A 13,202-nucleotide genomic window follows, 5' to 3' on the forward strand; every position below is an offset into this window, starting at 1 on the left:
AGTTTGCCACAGATGCCTCATGGCACGCTGCCTGAAGTCCCCATCTCTGATCACACACAAGTCATTCTTGTGCTGTGAATTTTATTTTTTTTTTCCTGCCATCTTATAAGCTGATTTCAGGATTGCTAGATGGCCATGGATTATGAAGGCACCCGTGTTTTTCTGTCAAGGACTCTGGAAGAACTGCTAGAATCTAGCTGACCCCCGATATACTGCTGCCTGTGCTAGCAACATGGACAAAAAGTATTTCCAAAACTCAAATCCAGAGCAGACTCCCTCTTTGGAAGAGCAATAAACAAAACTCCCTTCCTCCTTTACACAACCAACCTTCTTTTTTTTTTTTTTCTGTTCCCCCCTCCTACTTCTCAAGGGGTTATGCCCTTTTATCACCCTGTCTGTTCTCTGTCAGCTCGGAGAAGCAGAAAACCCAACATGACAGATCTGTCTTTCTTAGGGTGGAAGCTCTCCCAGAAGTCTCAGCATATTCATGAAATCTAATACCTCAGAGAACCACCCACCTCACTCATGCTAAAACCATTTCTTGAAAGATCGCATGAAACAGTCTGTTGCGCAATGCTCAGAACATCAAATAACCCCCTTATTTATAGTATATACACTTGCAACAATAAACCTCCCTTTTGAACTGCATTGGCCAATATAGATTTAAAAGGCTTTTTTCCTTTTAATCAACATCTCAATTTGTTGTTTAAGCATTCAGTGCTTTGGCTTGAGAGGAGCTGGTCTCGTGACTTCCCGTAGGACTAGTTGATTAGGTTTGCAAAAACTTCTGTTTCCTCTGCTGTGGTTCTCTGGGAGAAGGTGGTAGCGCTCCAATTTCATAATGCCAGCTGCTTGCTCAACACTCAGCTTGCATCAGGAAGCCTCTGTTTTGAGTTTGGAAGTATACCTGGGAAATGTTGCCCCAGAAATGAAGGAAGAGGAAAAAGGATATTTCTTCAAGCTGTTAAGCAAGATTACAAAATATCTGTAAAGTTCTGCAATAGATCCAGCCTGTAAAGGCCAGCAGTAGAGCATCAACCTCTTGCAAGCAGTCCCCTCCATGCCCACGGCAGCTCCTTTGGTCGGTCAGCTGAAATAATATCTTTCTGCCAGTGCCCTGGGCACTATGTCACATATATCAGAAGTCACATATATCTCTTAGCTCCAAGCTGGCAGCCCTGGCCAAGGACAGCTGTCCCTTGGCCAGACGAAGTCCCTCCGTGATGGCCAGGAGAGCCAGGCCAGCTCAGGCCGGGTGGCAGGTCCTGGCCAGGCATGGCACTTGAGCCACGCTGGTCCTGCTGGATCGGCAGCACCCTGAGCCCATCCAAGGGCCACTGCAGTTGATCAGCTCCGGGTGCACTGAGCCAGGAGGGGAACCCCCTGCCCCACTCCCTGGCCCTGCTGGCTAGCACGGTGGTCTTGGCTTCTCCATCACCCAGCTTGTTTCAGCCACCAGTTATTTCAGCTAGGGAAGAGCCGACTCCCTCCAATTCTTCCCTGGTCTTTTCCATGTCTTCATTGCTGGTGACTTCCTCAGGGCAAGGAAATACTTTCTTTTACAAGTTGGTGCAATACTTAGGGAATGATTTGCATGTTTTTATGGGCGGTGCGTGCCCTTGCCTGGAGATGCAGGAAAAGAGGATCGCATGGGCGTGACGTGCATTAGCTCTTCAGAACATACCTCAGGGAGGCTGTCTGGTGAGTTTGGCAATGCCCTTGGAGAGGCTTCTGTGCCCACTGTGAGGGTAATAAGCTGCAAAGAATGAAGACAAGGCTGGTGGTGTTTGTTACTGCTGTCTTCCTACTCATCAGGGCATAAATAACACAGAGGAAGCTCCCACTGTTTATGTAGGAACTGGAAGCAAGGCAAAGCTTTCTCATCTGTCCACTGGGGCAGACTGGAGACCCAGGATGTTTCCCTCATTACCTCTTCATATATATATATTTATATATATTTACCTCAGAGAGATCTTACTCTTAAAATTTCCAGGTGTAATGTATTCCAGAAGAGCCATCCCAGCAAACCTTCCTTGTGGGAGTACTGCTTTTGCTGTCACAAGAGAGTTCTGTTGCTTTAGCTGATTTCGATAAGTGAAACAAAAATGATTATATATTGGCAAAAAGACTTGTAAGTGGATTCAACAGCATTTGCACTAAGGTTTTTGTCATTATGGAAATTTCAACTTCTCTGCCAAAAAAAAAAAAAGGGTGGAGGGAAGAAAAGTTGTTCTTTAATAATATTGCTATTCTGGCACAAAGAAAGACTTTTACAGACCTTCCTTAAAATTAATTTTCCCAGGTATTCACTCAACTCACAATTAGCCTCTCCCCGCCAAACACTTTCAGTGTAACTAGAGACCAGGCTTGAAACAAGCTAGCGCATCCAGCAGTCCTCCTGAACACTCATATATGGGAACAAGATCTGAACTCTGACACTGAGCCCTCAAACCAAAATAAAATCCTCAGACTCTCTAGAACTGGGGAAATTCAGCTCTGGAAATGCTGGATCTGGTGTTTTTTTGCTTTTATCTGCCACAGAGGAAACTGCTGGATTTGAGTATTAGATCAGAACATCTTGAGGCTTAAGGGTGGATCTCAATTATGTAGCTCAGGTCTATCACTAACCATAATGGGCTCTCTGCATTGTTTCTTGAGGACATGCCCGTGCAGACAATAGCTGTGTGCTGGCAAGCCAAGGTCTAAACGCATCTAAACACTACATAATCATTAAAAAAACCCACACTGGGGGATAGGGAGCTGGGCTGCTGTACTGTATGTACTTGGCAGATACCTGTGTGCTGTACAGAGCAATGTCATTGAAGGAGCAAAGCACGTTCTCCTGGGACATGCTATTCCTCAGAGCTGCTCCCTTGGTCTACGGTCTCCACTGTAATTGCCTCTTGGAGTGCTAGATGTTAACACTATGACCCCAGAGAACGCTGCTTTTTCAGCAGCCTGTAGTAAAGAACAAAGAGGGCGACTGGAGAGCGCTGGGAGCAGAGCACAGGGGTCGACAACTCACTCTTCATTGGGGAAAAACCCAAGCTACAAGTCAGCAGATTTATCACAATTTCAGGCACTGTAAATCCAACATTACAGTCCTGGTACGTGTATGTGTTGCATGAAAGTAAAGCTGCACTTGCCCAAAAGCAGCTGGTGCCAGAAGGACACTGAAAAGAACCATTAGTATCCTGGTGAAGAGCTGATGTCCACCAAAGCAGAGGCTGGGCTTTCAGGTTTCCCTGGAACTGTAATCCCAAGCAGATCTTAGCTCTGCCATGAACTTTCCAAGAAGCTAAGGCAAGACAATTTTGGTGCAATTCACTGCTCCTAACTTTAGCTCATTCAAAAGTTTAGGTTTTTGAACAGGGCCAAAGTCAGTGGAGAAACATGGGGTCTTCCAGAGTGACACCTCACTCTCGATTCGGTGGTGGATGTCGGTAGAATGAATTGCTCTTTGGAGAGATGGTCTCTAGTGAGTATGGAAACAACACAAATCCCACCCTTGCTGTGTTTCTTTCTCCCTCTTGTACAATGTAGATAAAGGCACGATGACGCTCTTAGTGTGGGACTGCAATTGGAGATACAGTTTGCCAGCTGGGAAAATCCACAAGTGGCTAATGCAGTGCACCAAAGCAGCTATGAGAGCATGAGTGGGATCTCAGAAGGGTGTACCACGAGCACCTCTTTTTACTTACAGCAAATGGACAGCATCCTCCCCTCAGTAGGCATCGCCTTGGGCAACCAAGGGAACTGATGCATTATAAATCCACATGATCTTGCTCAGCAATCACTTGTTCCCATGTCTGTGGTCTATGCTCCGGTCAGCTGCCAGCTTGTACTTCAGACTTTTGCTAATTTGATTAAACACAGGACCACTTTTTCTTAACTGGGGTGTAATGTCTCAGACAGAGCCTATCACAGCCTTTGGCTGATATGCAACTCTTTTATCTAGGGCAGCCAGGAGTGCTGCCCAAGAGTGTGACGGCTGCATGATAGTCTGCCTGGTACAATGGGGTGGAGATGTGTGGCCACTAGTTGGGAAGAAAGGACCTGCCACCCTGTTGCCCTCAGCAGCATGGCGGGACCACCATGGTGCCTTGCTGCTACAGGAGAGTGCCTGGGGCAGCCTGAAAGTTATAACTCAGAAGCACATCTGGACAGATAACCCAGAGCAGCCTTCTGGCCACCTCAGAGCAGAGCTGTAAACCCCCTTGGCCTGCAGAGCCCCAGGGTAAGAGAAAGTGGAGGAAGAAATGGAGCAGCATCCTTCCCAGAGCTTCTCCTCAGGGCTGGCTCTGCCCTGCCAACAAGGACCGTGTGACTTACACGCCTGGAGGAGACAAGGCGGGTCCTTCCCTGGTTTGAGTTTGAGCCATCGCTGCTCTGCACTAACTTTTGGAAGGATGATGAGCTCCCTGCTGCTCTGCGGTCAGACCACGGCTATGCTCAGAATACAGTTGTGCAGGGGTGCTAGGCTGGCAGTGTCCAGACATGCTCCTGTGAGTACGTCCATGCCCATTCAACACTTTCTTTACAACGCGTGCTGAAGCTGATTAAAGTAGAAGAGCCTCCGTGTCCTCTGGTCTTTACACAGCGTAAGCAGCAATATAGACAACACTTGCTAGGACTACGTTCTAATTTTCCTGGGTCTAACAAACTTCATCCACAGTAAAGGTGAAACTGCAAGTTTATGCAGGTTCTCTCTGAAACTGTAGAACTATATTTCCTCCTTCCCGTTGCAGTAAGCAGCCATCCCTGGCTTATTTAAAAAATGAAGCAAACATATATGCATGCATTTGTGTGAAACACTGCTGGAAAATTCTCTGGGCTAGCACTTGTGCTTGTGGACACCAGAAATCCCAAGTAACACAGTGACAGAGATGGGAGTAGGCTGAGCTCTTGTAACAAAGGACAGAATGTATTTCTAAGTATTTGCTTTTTAAGAGATGCTTGAGATGCTCTCCACCATGCAGAGGAACCCTTCTCAAGATGTCAACTACTGCTAGTTGAGGCTGCTTTTTAGACTCTCTTGTTTAGGTTCTGAACATGTAGACACAAAATTTTTAAAATTACTTTTTTGCAAAAGCCAGCAACCTTGTCAACTATACCTGTCATCTGAGTTCTCTCTCTCACTCATCAATTCTCTTCTTGCAATTAATTTCCGTTCTTTTTCCATGGGGTATATATTACAGAGTGTTGATAAGCAGCTCTTTTCTTTTGCCCCAGAACAGTGATCAGCACAAATAGGTAGGTTTTAAAATCGTTGAAGAGAAAGGTGTTCTGCAAACAGAACTTGTTACTGAATTAAAATTGTGTTGCAGATAAGGAAGACTCATAAACCTGAAGCAAAAATCTATAGCTGGTCAGCGCTTTGCTTGCTCATGCCTATTTGAGTTGCTCTGGGCAGTAAACAGTCTGGGAATACAACACATCCTTGGGCTATAGCCCATCTGCACAGAACAATTTTGCTGCTGAATGTGCATTTCTTACTGAGGGTAACTGCTCATCTCAAGGCTATAATGATACTGATGCACTCACGCCATGAACTGCAATCCACTGTTCTGGCCATTCCCTTGTTTTATTTCTCCGCCGCAAGAGCTGGAATGAATTGTATTTGTTGGTGAAGCTTATTTTTGCTGGCTTTCCATCTCAGGCAGGGGAGGATTTTATGGAGCTATCTTGTCTGTTTCAAAACCTTTTTTTAATCATCCTTTTTCCCAGCAGTTACATGGTCCTGAAATAGCCACATACATAAACAGCAATCATGTGTATGTGCCTCATGTTTCCCAGGGTACAAAAGTCCCTCTACAAACCCAGTTCAGGAGAACTACCATGAGCCTGCACCTCCTGGCCACCAGGCTGGCTGGCTGGCTGTGGCTGGTGTAGGTGACATCCTTGCTCTTTCCTAGACTTCTTGTGCATCTCAGCTAAGATGACAAGAAATTTCTCAGCATGTAAACTTCAGGAGTCAGGAGTGCTTCTGAGCATCAGGGATTACGACTGTACTCAGACTGTTCCAAATCTAGACTGGGGTGAGACTGGGGTGTTTGCTAGCCCCTTTCCCAGCTCTGTCACTTCTGCAGGACCCCAGGGACATCCTACCTGAGGCTCTACCGCTGTGCCTCAGGGAGACAAGCGCATTTCCTTACTAATTCCAGGTGGGCAGGATGTTTTTCCTAACAGCTGTGAAGCACTTGGCCATTATAATCTATGACACCTGGAGAGAAACTATACTTGATTACCAGCAAATGTGGGGCTCCTGGCTCCCACGCTGTGGTGGCAATGCCAGTTTACAGCAATGCTGCCTTGTGCTGGTACTGCTGTTTGTGAGGACCTGATGTGAGAGCAAATTTCCAAATAAAAGACTCCAAGGGAAAAAAATGGGGGATGCTTTCTGCATGTTTGATTCAAGTGGGATCAGTTCTCCAACCCCTTTCACAGTGTTTGTCCACAGCACTTGGGCCAACACAGCTGCTGGGAGAGATGGGAAGTGTCAGGACAGCAGAAGGAAGGGACAGGGATTATGGTGGTGAGGCAAAGCTTCTTCCCTGCTAATGCTGACGGATGTTTTGGGACACTCAGGCACAGCCCCAGATTCCTGAATTATGATATTACCCTTCCTCTTTCTTCGTGAGACATCCTTTGATGTCTTTTTCATTTTGGTCTCCTCCTTACCACATGCTGCTTTTTAGCCAATTACATAGAAGCACTATGAAAATGTCTACTCTGTAGCTCTTGCCTTATCACAATTCCTGGTTTTGTAGCTTTTTGCAAAAATCTTCATGGGGGCTGGATTATCCCAAAAGAGAACCTGCACAATGACTGACTCCATTTCAGATCCCAATACTTTCAACCTTTTCTCCATAATCCTCAGGCTGTATAGAATTTCCCTGGTTCAGGGGAAAAAAACACAACAAATCAGTACCACTTCAAACAAAAAACTATCTCCTTCCCAAAACTTAAGCACTCCCATGCCAGTTTGATAACTACCAGCTAAAAAATGCATCTGGTGGAAGACCCATAGTGAGAGTCTGGGCCTTGAGAACAGGGTCCTAATCCATAACCTATTAGTGTGTGCAGCACTTGCCAAGAGAGCCCACACAGTGAGGTAAGGTTGCACCATGCTCTCTCCTTCCTTGAATAAAAAGTGCCTGCTCTAATGAGAAGCAAGTCCCTGATTCAGCAAAGCACTTAAGTGTTTTGATGAACCAGGGCCAGACTGAACATCTTGTGCAGAACTCAGTTGTCTAGCGAACAATATCAAATATTTTATTGATGGATGCAGACTTAAATGAAAATTAAAGACGTGGATATTTAAGGCTGTAGGTGCCCAAACTCATATTGTTCACTTTTTATTGTATTAAAGTAATCATTTGTACAGGAACAGAAGCAGCCACCTCCAGAAAATCCATCCCTGTCATGCTGGGAAGAATATTCTCAGTCCTCCCCCAGCGCCCTGTCAATTTGATGGCTTATGTAGCTTGCTTAGAAATTTGTCACATTCAGGCTATTTCAGATCAACAAGCTTCAGCCATATCTTCTTTTTTCCTACCAGGAACACCCAGCTTTAGTACCCCCATTGGCTGCACAAGGTATGGGGAAGTGAGGCACAGCCTCTTGTAGGCCAGATCAGGTGTTAGAAGGTATGAGCGACATGGTGGAGCACCACTAGACAGGTCTTAAGATCCTGCCATTGCCCTTTCTTGGCCGTCAGTCAACAGGCAGGGCACTGAGCTCTGTGCTGAGCTCGGTCTCTGAGGTTGCAGCCAGCAAGGGTCCCCATCAGCCTGCTCTCCTCCCTCTAACATCTCTGGCCATCCTGCTAAAAGGGGCTGTCGAACTCAGAGAACATTAGTCTTAGAAAATGAAGCGTTATGGCAGGTGAAGATAAACCTCGGTCTTGTTAAAGCTGTCCCCCTCTCATTCATTGTGCAGTGTTTCACCTGCAATGCTGGATGCAGCTGCGGGTTGCAACTGAAGGCTGCACCGCAGGGCACGCTGACAGGCGGAGAGCAGAGGTTGGACTTTGGCACATCCTGACTTCGGGGTGTTTCTCTTTGGAAATGTTGTATTTTTCCAACGCAAATTTTTAACGGAGAGTTATCAAAGCCTTTTACATGTTTGAAAACGTATCTGTAGCATAGTAAAATGCCAGAGCTCTTTCTAATATGGCAACATATACTTTATTTTTCCTCCTTGTTCACCCTAGAACAACAATCTTCACTCCCTTTTACTTGTCAATAATACACCCACTTGCCCTCTCAGCTTGGTAAAAAACAGTGGCAGCATGGATTAAAAAAAAGAAATATGGCATTTTTCACCACCTTGTATATACTTAGATGCAATCACCTCCCTGCCATGGAATACAGGCAGGTGCAAACAGGAGGAAAAGGGAAAGAAAAAAAAAGAGTACATGCAGACATTTTTGGCTCAACCTCACGCTCTTTTAGATACATTCCCATACAGCCACTAGCGCTCAAACGATTTGCAGAGAAGGCGAATGTTACATGGCACTCGGTTTATCTGCTCTGGAATGGCAAAGTGCACACACAGATATCCACCGTGGTTCCAGGGAGTCTAGGGATTTCAAAGCTGCTTTATCTCCCAGATAACTCACTGGCGAAGAAGGGAGAATTAAAAACTGCATTGGTAACTAAAAATGGAATGATAGATTATGATTATGGGCTTCAAAAAAAAAAGTGTAACTTAAATACATGTTACAGATTTATCCAGAGCAAGAGTTTAACCCTTTATTTTTTTATTTGTGGATTCCTAAACATTTTTCCTGGAGAAGCGCAACTCCTTAAATAGTGTATTTCAATCTATTGGCGATGGCTTTGCTTTTCGTCTCTCACAGCATTCCCCCTTCCAAGTCGTCTTTGGGAATTTGTGAACCTGTAGTTCCTAGAACCCATCTCCTAGCAGTTGGACAGGAACCACGCTCTCCTAAATCCCACACATCAATCTGCTTCACTGCATGACCCTAGTAAGCCTCCACCTCCTCTTTGGTAAAACACAAAAAATCCACAGTTTTCAAGTTCTTGGGCTGAGGCACTTTGAGCTTTCTGTTGAGAAAGGCTGAGCAGCCGAAGCTCCCACCTACGGAAGTGCCAAGTGCCCAGGAATTTTGTACAGGCAGAGCACTGAGGCACGTGAAATGACAGGAATGCTGCATATTTCTGCCCTTCGCCTCTGCAGCCCGTGACGCCGTGCTCTGAAGGAAGGTAATACCATTTATATGCAATGGCAAAGGCCAGAGCCCTAATTTTCACAGGGACTTTGAGAAGCCTTTGCCATGTTTTTGCAACAGTATTTGAATGACTCGGAAGGCTTCAGAAAAATGCAAAATACTGACTGAAATGCAAAATGTTTGTATCCCTCAGCCAGGGGAAGGGAAAAAGTGCAGGAAGAAGCTTAGCCAAGCCTGACTGGGTATAGTGGATGTTGATCTTTGCTCACCCCATAGTTAGATATTGGTTTTTTCCCCCTCATTTAATGGAGTCACTGCCTTGTCTCTTAAAGTGATCTCATTAAAGGCAGGGGACAAGACGGCAGGGAGTGTGAGACCTGTAGTTACAGAGGGAAGGTCGATAGAAATAGTTACATACAATCACCTTGTCTTCTCTGGGTCACCTCTTAAGGGAAGTACCCTTCAAAAAGCGTGAATCCCTTTTGACCGCCTTTCTGAACCACACTGATGGAAACCTCATGGCGGAGCACATCTTTTGTTTTTGTTGCCTGCTTTAGTCTGCTGTAGGTAACCCCATCCGCTAGAGACTCTTGAGATAAGGTACAAGTCGATGAGGGAAAATAGCTTATTTGGGCCCTGCTCCATTTCTCTTTTGTTTTTTTTTTTTCCTGAGTAAGTGGGAGCTGCAGGAGTTTTTCTTCTCTGCTGGGAAGGGCATTGTCTGTAGGCAAACTGCCCCAACGTGTACATGTTAGTCACCACTGAAGAGGTGGCTGTGGTTCTCAAGGTGAAGGCCAAAGTGTGGCTCCTGTTGCAACACATACAAAATGCTGGTGAACATGGGAGATGTCACAGAAAGAAAAAACAGGTGAGAGACTACATTCTTTTCTATTCTGGGTAGTATCCACTGCTGGATCCTAGTTTTCCCAGCAAATGCAGCCCTAGGCTGTGCACTTGCAAAGGGATGAAGAAGACTTGCTTCACTGTGTTGAGCTACATGCGGTCTGTTACTGGAAGCAGGAATATGCCTGAGCAGAAGCTGTCGTATCTAGCAGCGAGAGCAAAGGGCTTTCAGACCCATGGACTCTTAACTAGAACCTGCTAAGGCTTTTCTGCATGCCTGCCCTCCCTCTCTGTGACTCCGTGTTCCTGTCCCTAAAATGGTCATAATAAAACTCCCTGCTCCCAGCACTCTCAGCTTCTCGAAGTAAAAAACACTGCAGAAGGGCCTTGTGATGTCCACAGCAGCCGGCATTCACATAACGCCCCACACTGTTTACCCAAGGGCCACCCTTCTCCTTTCGTTGCATCCTGTGCTACCTACCCCTGCAATTCAGCTGCTGTTCAGCAGCCCACAACTGCACCACAAACAGCGAGCGGTCCGAAGGGAAAAACGATGTGTCGCCGCAAATCTGCAAAATAACGATTCACGATAATTCCCGGGATGAACCGAGAGGGACACGCAAGCCAAAGAGCAGGATTTTTCAGGTGTTAAAACCTGATTTGGATCTGACCTGCTGGCAGGAGTGAAGTTCCCTGTTACGTTATCTCTGCTTCTCTCAGTCGCCCTGCCAAGGTATCAAAAGAGTTTGTAATTGCTTGTAGATACTGAAAACAGAGCTCTCCTGATTTTTCTTAAGCTAATCTCACTGATACCTATTATAGGAGGAGAGCACAAGTACTCTACCCTCCCTGCCTGGTTTGACATAATAAAATTTCCTTTGACCTGTATGGATTTGTTCTTTGTTTAAGTCACTGCCAGTAACAGAACTGAGACGCATTTTTCTCCTGAAAGAGACACTAGGTCTGTGTTTACAGCACCACAGTTGCACGCTACAGTTTCATGTTGTGAAGAAATGGCAACACATCAACCATCCCAAGGCAAAAGATGGATCAAACTGATAGCGCGCCAAATCAACTACACTGGTTAAGTGGCACTTCAAGGGGCAATATGACTCAGAAGCTGTCTGGAGGTCTTCTTTTAAAGTCCTATTGATAATGCTTCACTGCCACATAGAAAGAAACCCAAGTCTGGTATGGCGGATTGGTCTTAAGGAGTGAAATTCTGTTAAGGAGTGGAAATGAATAGGTGATTTCAGGCTCTGAAATTTCTACCCAGTTCCTAACGCCTATCCCCTTCTCCCCGCCCGCTGGCAAGAGCCAGGTCTTTCATGAGCAGTCTTAAAAGAAAACCTCAAAGATGAGTAATGAGAGCTAACTGAGAGCGCTGCCTCGGGGTCAAGACGGTGCAGCTTGGGAGGGAGACGGCTGCCCAGGTTCCATGTATTTTCTAGGTGAACCGAAAGCTTCAGGCTCCCAGTCCGCCAGCACAGTGACAGATCCAACAAAGATCATCAGAGGCACAAAATGGAGCTTCTGCAGAAGACTACAAAAGTGTCTCTGAAATGCTGGCCTGCCATCTAAAATTGCATCTGATCCCACTGCTGGTTTTTACTTTAAAGCTGACTATGTTCAGTCCCAGAAGCACCTCAGTACTGAGCAGGTCGAGCTCAGTTGATAAGTCCATCTGAAATCACAAAGATGGAGCGTCCTGTACGTCCACAAGCGCCAGATCCATCAGAAGCTCGAAAAGCAGGTCTAGAGCATGGTGACGGAACCAAGCTCTACTGCAGGTGTGATGCCTCCACCACCTTTTAAAAACCTGTGATGGTTGTAGTGACATCCCTTGCCCTTACACAGGTGGGTCTGTGGGCAAACAGTTCGACAAGTCAGAGAGGGACCTGGGGGTGTTGATTGACAGCCGGCTGAACAGGAGCCAGCAGTGTGCCCAGGTGGCCAAGAAGGCCAATGGCACCCTGGCTTGTATCAGCAATAGGGTGGCCAGCAGGGACAGGGAAGGGATCTTACCCCTGGACTTGGCACTGGTGAGGCCGCACCTCAATGACTGGGTTCAGTTTTGGGCCCCTCACTCCAAAAAGGCCATTGAATGACTCGAGCGTGTCCAGAGAAGGGCAACGGAGCTGGTGCAGGGTCTGGAGCACAGGTCTGATGGGGAGCGGCTGAGGGAACTGGGGGGGTTTAGTCTGGAGAAGAGGAGGCTGAGGGGAGACCTCATGGCCCTCTACAACTCCCTGAAAGGAGGGTGCAGAGAGGTGGGGACGAGTCTCTTGAACCAAGGAACAAGCACCAGGACAAGAGGGAATGGCCTCAAGCTGCGCCAGGGCAGGGTCAGACTGGCTCTTAGGAAGTATTTCTTTGCAGAAGGGGTTGTTGGGCGTTGGAATGGGCTGCCCAGGGCAGGGGGGGAGTCCCCATCCCTGGAGGGGCTTAAGAGTTGGGTCGACATAGCGCTGAGGGATCTGGTGTAGTTGGGATCTGTCAGTGCTAGGTTAACGGTTGGACTAGACGATCTTCAAGGTCCTTTCCAACCAAGATGATTCTGTGATTCTGTGACAAGCAAGCTTTTGTGCAGGATGTTTAAGGCCTGAATTCAGTTTTCTCCTGCAAAGGGGAGTTTCAAGCCCTGCGTAGCAGGGAAGTGCCATGACTACGTTACTCCCCCACGAGAAAGCTCCCAGCTAATTTTGGGGGCCCTCGGTGGGTGAAGCCTCCCACGGGGAAGAGGCTACTGAAACACTTTCTCATTTCCAAGCTCATACAGTCCTGGAGGTTCTACTAAGCCGCCAAAGAATGAAAAAGAGAGAGACCTGATTTTCTTTGCCAGAGAATCTAGAGAAAAGTAAGAAGCAAAGCACAGTCAGAACTTGTGTGTCCATCCTTCCCAGAATTTGAAGCGTAAGGGACGGATGGCAGTGCCCCGGCCTCCGAGCGGCGGAGGGCACAGCGAGATGCCCTGTGACTCTTCACCCCGTCTTTGATCCCCGAGTGTAGCGATCGCCGCGCTTTAGCGCAGTTTCTGGCAAGCGGACACGCACCTCCCGGGGTACCGAGTGGGCTTTAGCCCCGGGGGGTCTGAAGCATCGCGGGTGCCGTGTCCCCCACGCTGCCCCTCCCAACGCAGCGGCGCGGGCTCCGCTTCGGGTGG

This window comes from Strix uralensis, chromosome 2 (assembly GCF_047716275.1).
Source record: "Strix uralensis isolate ZFMK-TIS-50842 chromosome 2, bStrUra1, whole genome shotgun sequence".
NCBI lineage: Eukaryota > Metazoa > Chordata > Aves > Strigiformes > Strigidae > Strix > Strix uralensis.